This window comes from Meleagris gallopavo, chromosome Z (assembly GCF_905368555.1).
Source record: "Meleagris gallopavo chromosome Z, MGAL_WU_HG_1.1, whole genome shotgun sequence".
Taxonomy (NCBI): Eukaryota; Metazoa; Chordata; class Aves; order Galliformes; family Phasianidae; genus Meleagris; species Meleagris gallopavo.
Genome location: NC_139435.1, coordinates 38603170 through 38614223, shown reverse-complemented (window position 1 = coordinate 38614223; position 11054 = coordinate 38603170). Strand labels below are relative to the sequence as shown.

General features: G+C 40.7%; 1 non-coding gene across 1 annotated transcript; it reads right to left on the bottom strand.

Annotated features, from left to right (window-relative positions):
* Nucleotides 1-10516: 10516 nt before the first annotated feature.
* On the bottom strand, nt 10517-10678 carry LOC116217560 (U1 spliceosomal RNA). Its single transcript, XR_004162254.2, has one exon. It is a non-coding gene; the product is annotated as a U1 spliceosomal RNA (small nuclear RNA).
* Nucleotides 10679-11054: the final 376 nt, after the last annotated feature.

The following is an 11054-nucleotide window of genomic DNA, read 5'->3' as shown; positions in this document are numbered from 1 at the left end:
TAGAGAGATATGAATGATTCTAGTGGTACTAATTGTTGTAGATCTTAAAAATGTGCCCATAATAGAAATATATGTTGGCCATATAGCATATGGTGAGTACACAAAATGACATTTTGGTGGAATTCATCAAATTTTCCTATATGTTTAAAAAAAAAAATTCTATGAAGAAAGACAGAAGAGCTGGATTTGATCATCCTGGAGAAGGATGAGAGAAGGCCTGACTGCAGACTGGCCATACTTCAAAGGAGCTTGTAAACAAGGAAAAGATAAGTTTTTAGATGGTCTGATAGTGATAGCACATTACCTTAGCACAATTCTTTAAGGTTCTTTTCAACCAAAGCTATTCTATGATTTAATGTAGCTGCTGAAGTCCAGTTCCATTTATTGGAGAAAATAGAAATCAGTAAGGATCTATAGTTAAAATCTCATAGCATCCAACTAAATTAATTAGCCATAAGTAGATCTAGAGGGAAAAAAAAAAAAAAAAAAAAAAGATTTTTATTGTTCACTAGTTTTGTTTTGAAAGAATAATGACAATGAATTTGTAGAAGATAGGAAACTTTAGCAAATCTGTAGTCTATGGACAGGTAAACTCAGACTGTGCACTGTACAAAAAATATGACATGAGACAATGACATTTTTACCTTCTTGAACTGTAGAAATTGAAAAATCGTTCTTCTAAAGAATCTATCTCAGAATCATTAGGAATGATTTTCATTGTTATAGATTGTTTTAATTATTATATATACCTAATTTCTCTATAGCTTTATCTTCTGCATGACTGGAGTACAATTTCTAATTTCACCCACTTAGTTTGTGGACAAAGTCTTATTTATTTGTGCTGCGTGTAGGAGCACAGTATGTTTTTCACATAGAAGATGTTTCACCTGATGGGAAAAAAATGGTTTTTCATACTGAGTGAGTAGTCACACGCAAAATGTAGTCTTAACTACTAGTCTGTGTGCAAGGTCAAATTAGTCTCCAGTTTGTGACAGACATTTACTATTTCTAATCAACACAATTCCACTTGAAGATAATGAGTCTATGTTCATTTACATAGTGACAGACAATGGTTCATTGAGGCCTCCTCAACACGTGTTTTTCGTTCCTTTTTCTTTCTTAATGTTTGTTACTGTAGGGAAGACAGTCTGGTTTGAAAAGTAAAATCTCAAATATTTTATTACAAATATTTCAGAAAAATAAATAGTAGTTACAGTACTATGACCTGATTTTCTAAAAAGTAAGTAAAAAAAAAAAAAAGCAAGTATTTGGATTTTCAAATATCCAAATAGTAAAAAGTATTTCATTATTATCTCAAAAAAAAAAAAAAAAAAAAAAAAAGGTGAAATTACCTGTTCTAAAAATTAGGCAACTTGGGCTTTTTCATTTTTCTCTCTATTCCCCCAACAGTCTTAAAATTTCTATATGAGACTGAAGTTAAATGCAGAGCTGAAGAACTTAATTCACATTTATGGAAGACAAAATAAATATCAGAGAACATTAGCATTTCTTTAATTCTCATCTCATCTAATTTTATTTTACTCTGATTTCCCCATTTTTCAAGTAAAAGACTGGTGCAGCTCACTGTTTTATGTACTTTAAAATCTTCATACTACAGGAAATGTAACTCTGAAGAGTTATTATTTTCTAATATAACTGTTGAAAATTAAAACTCATAAGCTTTCCTCACATGACGACTTTTGTTCTTGTTTCTATCAAAGAGGCAAAAACACCTATCCTAAGAGCAAGAATAGCAAAACTGGACTTCACTCCACTTCAGCCCAATAAAAGAACTGCCTCTCACTTGACATGACTTCAATCAGGCCAACAAAGTTCAGTAACAACAGTTTAAGCGTGTACAGAACATTTGCCCTATGTGGATCAGGGCTACACTTCACAGCTACCCAAATGTCAATCGGTCACTGAAGGCAACAAAAGGTCTGGCTATCCTCCAGTGAGCAGTGCTGAAAAGAGCTCCAAATCCTTCCAGAAGGGATGGTGCAAATGCAACACTTAAGAGTAAGAATTAACAAAAAATGGGTGATAATTTCTAAATATTTTCAATTAGCAAAGATCTTTGGATTTAATAAGAGTTAAATGAGCTTAGACTGGGGAGTGAATTAAAAATATATAAAAAAGAAAGAAGAAGGTCTTACTAAAATAAGTTTGACTTACTTACTCAGTCAAAAGTCATTCAAGTCAATGCGAAAAAAGGGAATTGAGGAAGTTACCAGAGCTACAGTGGAGAACATTCGTGTGGATGAGGGCATCTCTGCACAGTTTTGATAAAGGCACCTGACCTGCTTCATAGATTCAAAAGTCAGAAATGTGACAAAAGACACCTAGACAAAGGTAGATTCTGTGAGATGAATACTGTCTGAATGTGTTCCTGCTCAGTGCAGCAGAACCATAGAATCACAGAATCATAGAATGGCCTGGGTTGAAAAGGATCTCAAAGACCATCTAGTTTCAATCCCCTGCTATGTGCATGGCCATCAGGCTGCCCAGAGTCAGATCCAGCCTGACCTTGAATACCTCCAGGGATGGGGCATCCACAAACTCTCTGGGCAACCTGTTCCAGTGTGTCACCACTCTCTGAGTGAAAATCTAATATCTAATCTAAACCTTCCTTGTCTCAGTTTAAAACCATTCTTCCTTTGCCCTACCACTATCAACAGTTGCAAACAGTAATTCCCCCTCCTGTTTACATGCTCTTTTCAAGAAGGCCACAATGAGGTCTCCCCAGAACCTTCTCCTCTGTAAGCTAAACAAGCCCAGTTCTCTCAACCTTTCCTCATAGGAGAGGTGCTCCAGCCCTCTGATCATCTCAGTGGTCTTCCTCTGTACCTGTTTTGAGAGCTCCATGTCTCTTGGACTGGGGGGGGGGACTCAGTATTTCAGATGGGGCCTCACAAGAGCTGAGTAGAGGGGGACAATCACCTCCTTCTCCCTGCTGTCCACTGTTCTTTTAATGGAGCCCAGAACAAAATTGGTGTTCTGGTCTGCAAGTGTACACTGCTGGCTGATGTCTAGCTTCTTGTTCACCAGGATCCCCAAGTCCTTCTCCGCAGGGCTGCTCTCAAGGAGTTCTTCCCTGAGTCTGCATAACTACCTGGGATTGCCCTGACCCAAATGCAGCACCCTGCACTTGGCCTTATTGAACCTCATTAGGTTTTCATGGGCTCACTTCTCCAGTCTGCTCAGGTCCCTCTGGATGGCTTCACTTCCTTCCAATGTATCGACTGCGTTACTCAGCTGGGTGTCACCTGCAAACTTGCTGAGGGTGCACTCGATGCCATTGTCTATGTCGTTGATAGAGATTTTCAAGAGCACCTGTCCCAAGACTGACCCCTAAGGGACACCACATGTGACTGGTCTCCACCGTGATACAGAATTTACATCTTAATGTAAATTGTAGCATCTACATGATGCTAGCAGGGCCCTGTATGAGCTTGCTAGAATTCAGATACAGCTTTTTTTTCCAGAGTTCATGGCTCCTCTTGTTATGTGATGCTGTAGCTGGTGGGAAATAGAAAATAAATTATAAGCCCTGTATAAGATAGTCATGAGACTTCTCTATAGAAAAAACTGTAAGGCACCTGAAAAGTTTAGTAGCTTACACTGCTATTTTTATGACAGCATAGTAAATATCTTCAAATATCCTCCTTGTCCCCCACTGCCACTTGCCCAGCTACTGTCACTATTGCTGCTTGCCTGACAAAGGTGGGGGGGGAGGGGTTAAAAAGAGGAGAAACTAGGGCAAGGTAGAAGAGCTGTGTGAGAGAGAAAGAAAGACGATACCCAATACCCATAAAAAATTTGTTTTTAATTCCCTGGCTATCACAGATAGTGGCTGCTGCTAGCATTTAAGATAAGATTAGTTGGTGTTGTGCTATCAGCACCTCCACATTTTCCCTGCAGGGACTCCTTCTGACAGGCTGAAGCTGGAGGCATGTCTGAGGATTAACACAAGCTAATGATTATACACTAAAGCTTTGGAACTGTCGGACTAATAGGATTAAGCAATACCAGATGCAGGTCCCCGTTCAGGTTAAAAATGCACTTTTTACATTACAAAGTCAGACAGATCCCTTTGAACATGCAATGAATATGGATGTTTTCAATTATCACAGTCTTCCAGGGCTATACGATATGGTAAATTAATCCCTTTAGAACATCGGAAACAGGACAAAATAGCCTTCTTGAAGCTGAAATCCCTCGTTTTAGATTTTCTTTCATGGGGATAAGCAGTGGTGCACCACACATAATTAATCTTATTACAAACAGAGAGGAAAGAGAAATAATAGTAATAATAGTTAAGAAAAAAAGATGGCAAAAAATTGTTTAAATGTTTGAGAAACTAAGGGGTGGGGGAGGTGGGAAAACTTCTAAATCAGCAACTCTTAATTAATATCCACAGTAGTGGAAAACATGGAGATATTGTTCAGGAAATTACACTATTTTCCTATCCTTCAGGCAGCAGAAAACACAGTAATTAATAATATTAAACAAAGTCTTTTGGGAAAGAAAGAATAGAAATATATATTTTTATTAGAGTAAAAGATTTTAGAACACATTCATTTCTACTTTGAAAAGTCCAACCTCAGTAAGACTGGTCATTTTATTGTCTAAAATAGAAAGAATCTGGCCCCTTCAATTTCTCTCTACAATGGTTGAAATTTCTGGAAGGAAGAGAATAAAGAAAAGAAGATAGTAAGAAAGAGAAGAAGAGATAGAAGATAAAGGAGAACTATCTTATTTCAGGCTGACTAGGGTCACAGCCTCTTTAAACTTCTATTTTGTGAGAAAACTCGCAACTAGTCAAAACTAGTCAAAACAGTCAAAAATAGTGGGAAGGAAACACTGAAATGTTTGCTGGTTCAGTTTCAATGAGCACCCAGTACTTCAATGATTCTCACTCAAAAAAAGACCTAGATTTAAACTAGCACTAGCTTTTCTGCTGCATTTGAAAGAATTTTCAGAAGAAAACCTGAATGGAAGATAGAGAAGGAAGAGTGATTTTTTTTAAATCCAGATGCAAATTTTTGATTGCTTGTATTTTTAACAATGAAAGAATATTTTAAATTTGAGAACCCTCTCATGTAAATTACACCACAAAATTTTAATGCTCTGATAAATAAAGTGAAAATAAAAATGCACACTATCATTCTGTATTATCATTTCACTTGATAACTTATGAAAATGTAATTGAATGCAAGTAGTTATTAGCTGCCAATAGCACTGTAAAAATCTCAAAGGAAAGAAAAAAGGAGCAAAAAGAAATATCTGATATTGTAGTATACTGCTGGACTATTTGAAAAACTACAATATTAGCATGTAGATTCATAGAATCATAGAGTAATTGAATTATTTGAGTTGGAAAGGACCCTTAAAGGTCATCTAGTCAAAATTTCCCTCATTCAACAGAGGCACCTGCAGCTAGATTAGTTTGCTTAGAGCCTGTTCCAGCCAGATCTTGATTATCACCAGGGATGGAGCATCCACAACCTTTCCAGGCATCCTTGTACAGTGCTTCACCACCTGTAAGATATTATTCTGCTAACATCAGTGTCTCAAAGCTTGCTGGGGACACAGATGGACTTATACAAGTCCAGGCAAGTCCTGGGCGAAGGTGGTGAAATCCTTTGTCTGAAGGACATAGATGAACAAGTCCAGGCAAGTCCTGGGCAAAGGTGGTGAAATCCTTTGTCTGGAGAACTTTGATGGACAAGGCCAGGGGCAAGGAGAGGAAGATAAGCTGCAGCTAAATAGCTGTGAAGCGGTCTTTTGTGTGGACTTATCTCAGGATGATGGCCATCTCGGGGGGATAGCACATGACTCTTGCTCAAGCGCCCAGGGATGTCATGTAGGCAGGAGAAAAAGGAGGATAAAAGGAGGAACCGAAAACCATGAGAAAGGTGTCTGCCATCAGATCCCTCACCACCGAATTCCTGCGTGCTGGCGGATTCCCCTGGGCCTGCTACCTGAATCTTGCTGCTTCCTCGTGGATCGGCTCCGCGACTTCCTTCTGCCACCTGCTTGCTGCCCAAGGCCGGCCACGCTGCTTCTCTCTCCCCCCCTGCTGCTTCTACCTCGGACCATCGAAACGTCGTGCAACGGGATCACCGCTGGATCCTGGTGGTGACTATCCCCGCTTTACGCAATTCTTGCTTCTTTCCTCTCTTTTCTATCACCTTCCTTCCCTTCCCCGTCTCCCTGATTAGGATTATAATAAACTGGTCGGACCAATATTTGAACCGTTGTTTCTTAATCTCACGCTGGGTATATAATGTTAAAAGAACCTCATCTCCCTCCTATAAATCGGAGCGAGACACCACCCCAATGTAAAAAACTTTTTATTTATATGCAATCTAATTCTCTCTTCTTTAAGTTTTAAAACATTTCCACTTATCCTGTTACATTAGACCCATCTTAAGAGTAATTTCTGTGGCCCTCCTGTGGATGTACTCCAACAGGTCCATGACTTTTCTGTACCGAGAATTTCACATCTGTACAAAGTACTCCAGGTGAAGTCTCACCAGAGCAGACTAGAGAGGCGGGATCATCTCCCTTGACCTGCTGATCATATGTCTTTTGATGCAGCCCTGAATACAGCTGGCTTTCTGGTCTGTGAAGGCATTGCAGGCTTCTGTCCAGCTTGCCATCCACCAGTACCCACAAGTCCTTTGCCTTTCGTTCCCAGCTTGTATTGATAATGGAGGTTGTTGCAACCCAGGTGCAAGGCCTTGTTCTTGGCTTTGTTCCAATCTCATGAGGTTCACCTGAGCCCCACTGCTCAAGCCCACTTTAGTCTCTTTGAATGGCACTTCATCCCTCAGGCATGTTGAACACATCCCACAGCTTGGTGTCATCTGCAAAACTGCTGAGGATGTGCTCAATCCCACTGTCAATATCATTGACAAAAATATTACAGAGTAGAAGTCCCAGCACTTTGGATACCCTCCTGTGGGACACCACTGGTCACTGATCTCCATCCAAACATTGAGTCATTGACCACCACTCTGTGAGTACAGTCTTGCAGCCAGTTCCTCATCCATCAAACGGACCACTTGTCAAATCCATATCCAGTTTGGAGAGAAGGATCTCGTGGGAGACAGCGCCAAAGGGTTTACTGAAATCTAGATAGATGACATCAGTGTTCTTCTTTTGTCCACTGATATAATTACTCCATTCTAGAGCACAGACCAGAGGTGAAGTGTTGTAGGATCAGGTGGTCATCAGTGGTTACCAATGTGGAGAATATTGTTAAAGATGTTAAGATCAAAAGCTGCCTGTAGCAAACCTGGTTGAGTTCATGATCTTTAAAGAACACGGGCCTGGCAAAGAGTGGAATAAGGACACTGAACTTCAGGAGAGTGAACTTAAATGACCTTATTTAAGGATTTATTGGATAAGATCTCATAAAATAAATCCTTAGAGACAAAAGAGTGGAAGAAAGCTGGCTACTCTTTAAGGATGCCTTTCTGAGATCACAAGAACTCTCCAACCCTCAGAATAAGAAAGCAGGCAGGGCAGGCAAGAAATCTGCATGAAATAGCAAGGACCTCCTGGTCAAATTGCGAAAAGAACAGCAAGTACAGTGGAAGAAAGAGTATGTCACCTGGAAGAAAATAGGGATTCTGTCTGAAATTGCAGAGATGTGATTACGAAAGCCAAGGCACAGATAAAACTGAACTTGGTGAAGGATGTTAAAAACAACAAGAAATTCTACAGGTACATAGGTCAGAAGAGATAGGCCAAAGAGAGCATACCTCCTCTGCTAAATGAAAAAGGAGAACAGGCTAAAACAAGTATGGAGAGAGGGTTGAGGTACTCAATGAGTTCTTTGCCTCAGTGTTCACTGGCAGCCAGGATTCTCACATCCCTGAACTTCAGTTCTCTGAACCTGAACCGCTATGTTCAAACTGGGGGATCAAACTGTCCCGCACTGTAAGGGTGAAGCAAGTGTGAGACCAACTCATAAGACTGAATGTGCACAAGTTCATGAGACCAGATGATATGCATCCCAGAGTCCTAAAGGATTTGCGTGATGTAGTTACTGAGCTGCTCTCCATCATGTTTGAAAAGTGGCTGTCAAGCAAAGTCCCTGGGGATTGGAAAAAAGGAAACATCATTCCCATTTACACAAAGTGGAGGAAGGAGAACCGAGAGAACTACTGTCTGGTGAGAGTCACTCTGAGCTTGGGAATATGCATGGAACAGATCCTGGAACACATGTTAAGACGCATGAGGGATGAGCAGGTGTTCTGAGACAGCCAACACAGCTTCACCAAGGGAAGGTCATGTCTAACCAATCTGGTAGTCTTTTATGATGGAGAGACTGCGTTGTTGGACAAAGGTGACTGATGACACCTACCTGGACTTCTGCAAGGCCTTTGACATGATCCCTCACCACATTCTTATCTCTAAATTGAAGAGATATGGATTTCAACTATTGGACAGTTTAGTGAATAAGGAATTGGTTGAAAGGTTGCAGCCAAATGGTTGTGGTCATTGGTTCTACATCCAGGAGGAGGCCAGTTACAAGCAATGCCTCCCAGGGGTCCACCTCGGGACCGATACTCTTTAACACTTTTATTAATGTCATAGATGATGAGATTGAGAGCACCCTGAGCAAGTTTGCTGATGATGCCAAACTGAGTGGTGTAGTTGATAGAGCAAAAGGAAAGGAAGCCATCCAGGGAGGACCTTGATAATGTGAGCTCTTGTGAACTCAATGAAGTTCAACAAAGCAAATTTCAAAGTTTTGCACCTGAGACAAAGTAATCCCAGATATGTATACAAACTGGGAGAATTCCTTGAGAGTAGCCCCACTGAGAAGGCCTTAAGAGTCTTGGTTGATGAAAAAATTAACATAAGCCAGAAGTGTGTTCTTGCAGCCTAGAAGGCCAATGGTATCCTAGGTTCCAGCAGAAGAGGGGTAGCCAGAAGGATGAGAGAGGTGATTATCCCTCTCTATTCTGCCCTCATGAGGCCCCAGGTGGCATACTTTGTCAAAGTTTGGTGCCCCCAGCCCAGGAATGATGTGGAGCTTTTGGAGAGGATCCATAGAAGAGCCTTGAAAATGATCACCGGCCTAGAGCACCTCTCCTATGAAAATAGGCTGGAGGAACTGGCTTGCTCAGCTTAGATAGGAGAAGGCTGTGGGGACAACTAATTGTGGTCTTCCAGTATTTAAAGGCGGATTATAAACATGAGGTGGATTATCAACATTTTATTTGGGTAGATAGTGATATGACAAGAAGGAATGGTTTTAACAAAAGGAAGGGAGATTTAGAGTACATGTCAGGGGAAGTTTTTAATTGAGAGAGTGGTGAAGCGCTGGAACAAGTTACCCAGAGAGGCTGTGGATGCCCCATCCCTGATTGCGTTTAAGGCCCGGTTGGATGGGGCCTTGAACAGTCTGATCTAGTACTTGATCTAGCAGCTGGCAACTCTGCCTGTGGCAGGGGAGTTGCAACTTAATAGTCCTTGTGGTCCATTCCAACCTGTATGTTCTTTGTTTTCTAGCTCAAAGCTTGCTTCCTAGGGTATTTCTTGTGATACGACTGACTTGTCTAGGAGATGAGTGATGAGTGTTGCCGTATGGCAATCAACATCACTGTGTGGACAATTTTACACTTGAAAGAATTTCTCTGGAGTTGTTTGCCTTCGGAAGAGAGTGCTCAGGACTGTTTACTGGCGGGAGATCTAGCCTGTGACCAAATAACTCGAGCTTGCTGTGGGAATTTGGAGGATGATACTATTGTATCCTGTGAAGGTAAGATACAAGTGAGCATCTCCTTGCTCCCTCTTATCTGCCAGCAAGGCCCAGCAGATGGGAACAAAAGGAGTTCCTGCTGAGATCCAAAAGCCAGGAGCTGTCACTCCAGAAAGAGCTGACTCAACCACTTTGGACTTATTTATAAGTTTATACTACCATTGTAAAGTAGTCGCCATTATTGCTGTGATTACCGTTGTCATCAACGAAACAACGCCTGATGACCCACCACTACTGAAGACTGAGCCATAAACCACGCTGGATCCATGGAGGTGACTATCTCTCTCATGCTTCCTATAAAGACTCCTTGCTTCTTCTTTCCTATCTTTTCTATCGCCCTCCTTCTCTTCCCCATTACCCTAATTCATAATAGTGTCCATCCTCCCTTTCCCCATCTCCCTGATTAAGATCGGTAATAAACTGGTCAAACCAGCATTTGAACCATTTTTTTCTTAATCTCACGCCAGGTATATAGATATCAAAGAACCTCCTCTCCCTCCTATAAATTGGAGCGAGACACAACCCAAGTCATTCTATGATTCTATGATTCATTAGAAGGCCACTGTTAGTCAGGCAGGACTTGCCTTTGATGAAGCCATGCTTGCAGTCTTGTTTCACCTCCCAGTTTTCCATATCTTAGCATAGCTTCCAGGAAGATCTATTCCATAATCTTCCCTGCACAGAGGTGAGGAAAATTAAAATTAACACTTAAATTTGAAAAAAGAGAGAGAGGGAGAGAGAGCGAGCATGAGAACAGTTCCCTACTACCACAGATTATGCAGTTCAGTTTTCTGCATTTGAGATCACAGGAGTCAGCACACCCAGAGTGCAAGGAATGAGCCTTGCTCTGAGAAAATCACCTGCCTGATCATGGTGTCTAACCTGCCAAGTAAGTCTGTTCTCTAAGGTGTGGAACTGTGGAGCTCCTTGAGACTGAGAATGTGACAGTCTGATATCTTGAACAATTTCCCCCAGTCTGTACACAAAGGTGGGTCATTTCTGCATTCATATGTAGGAACATGTGCATATCAAAATTCAGTGAAAAATAGTCTAAACATGGCAATCAGTCTTAATTTCAGTTACTAGCTTCTCAGATTGTAACTTCTTTATCCTTTTTTAAACTAACTGTAATCATCAACATCATTGTTATCATCATTGTCCACTCATCTTTCTCTCATAGAGAGTTGAGTAGAATGTACTCTGTACGTACAAAATATATTAGAACATTAGCATCTCCATTTTAATTACATTAACTAAAAAATGAAATAATCCT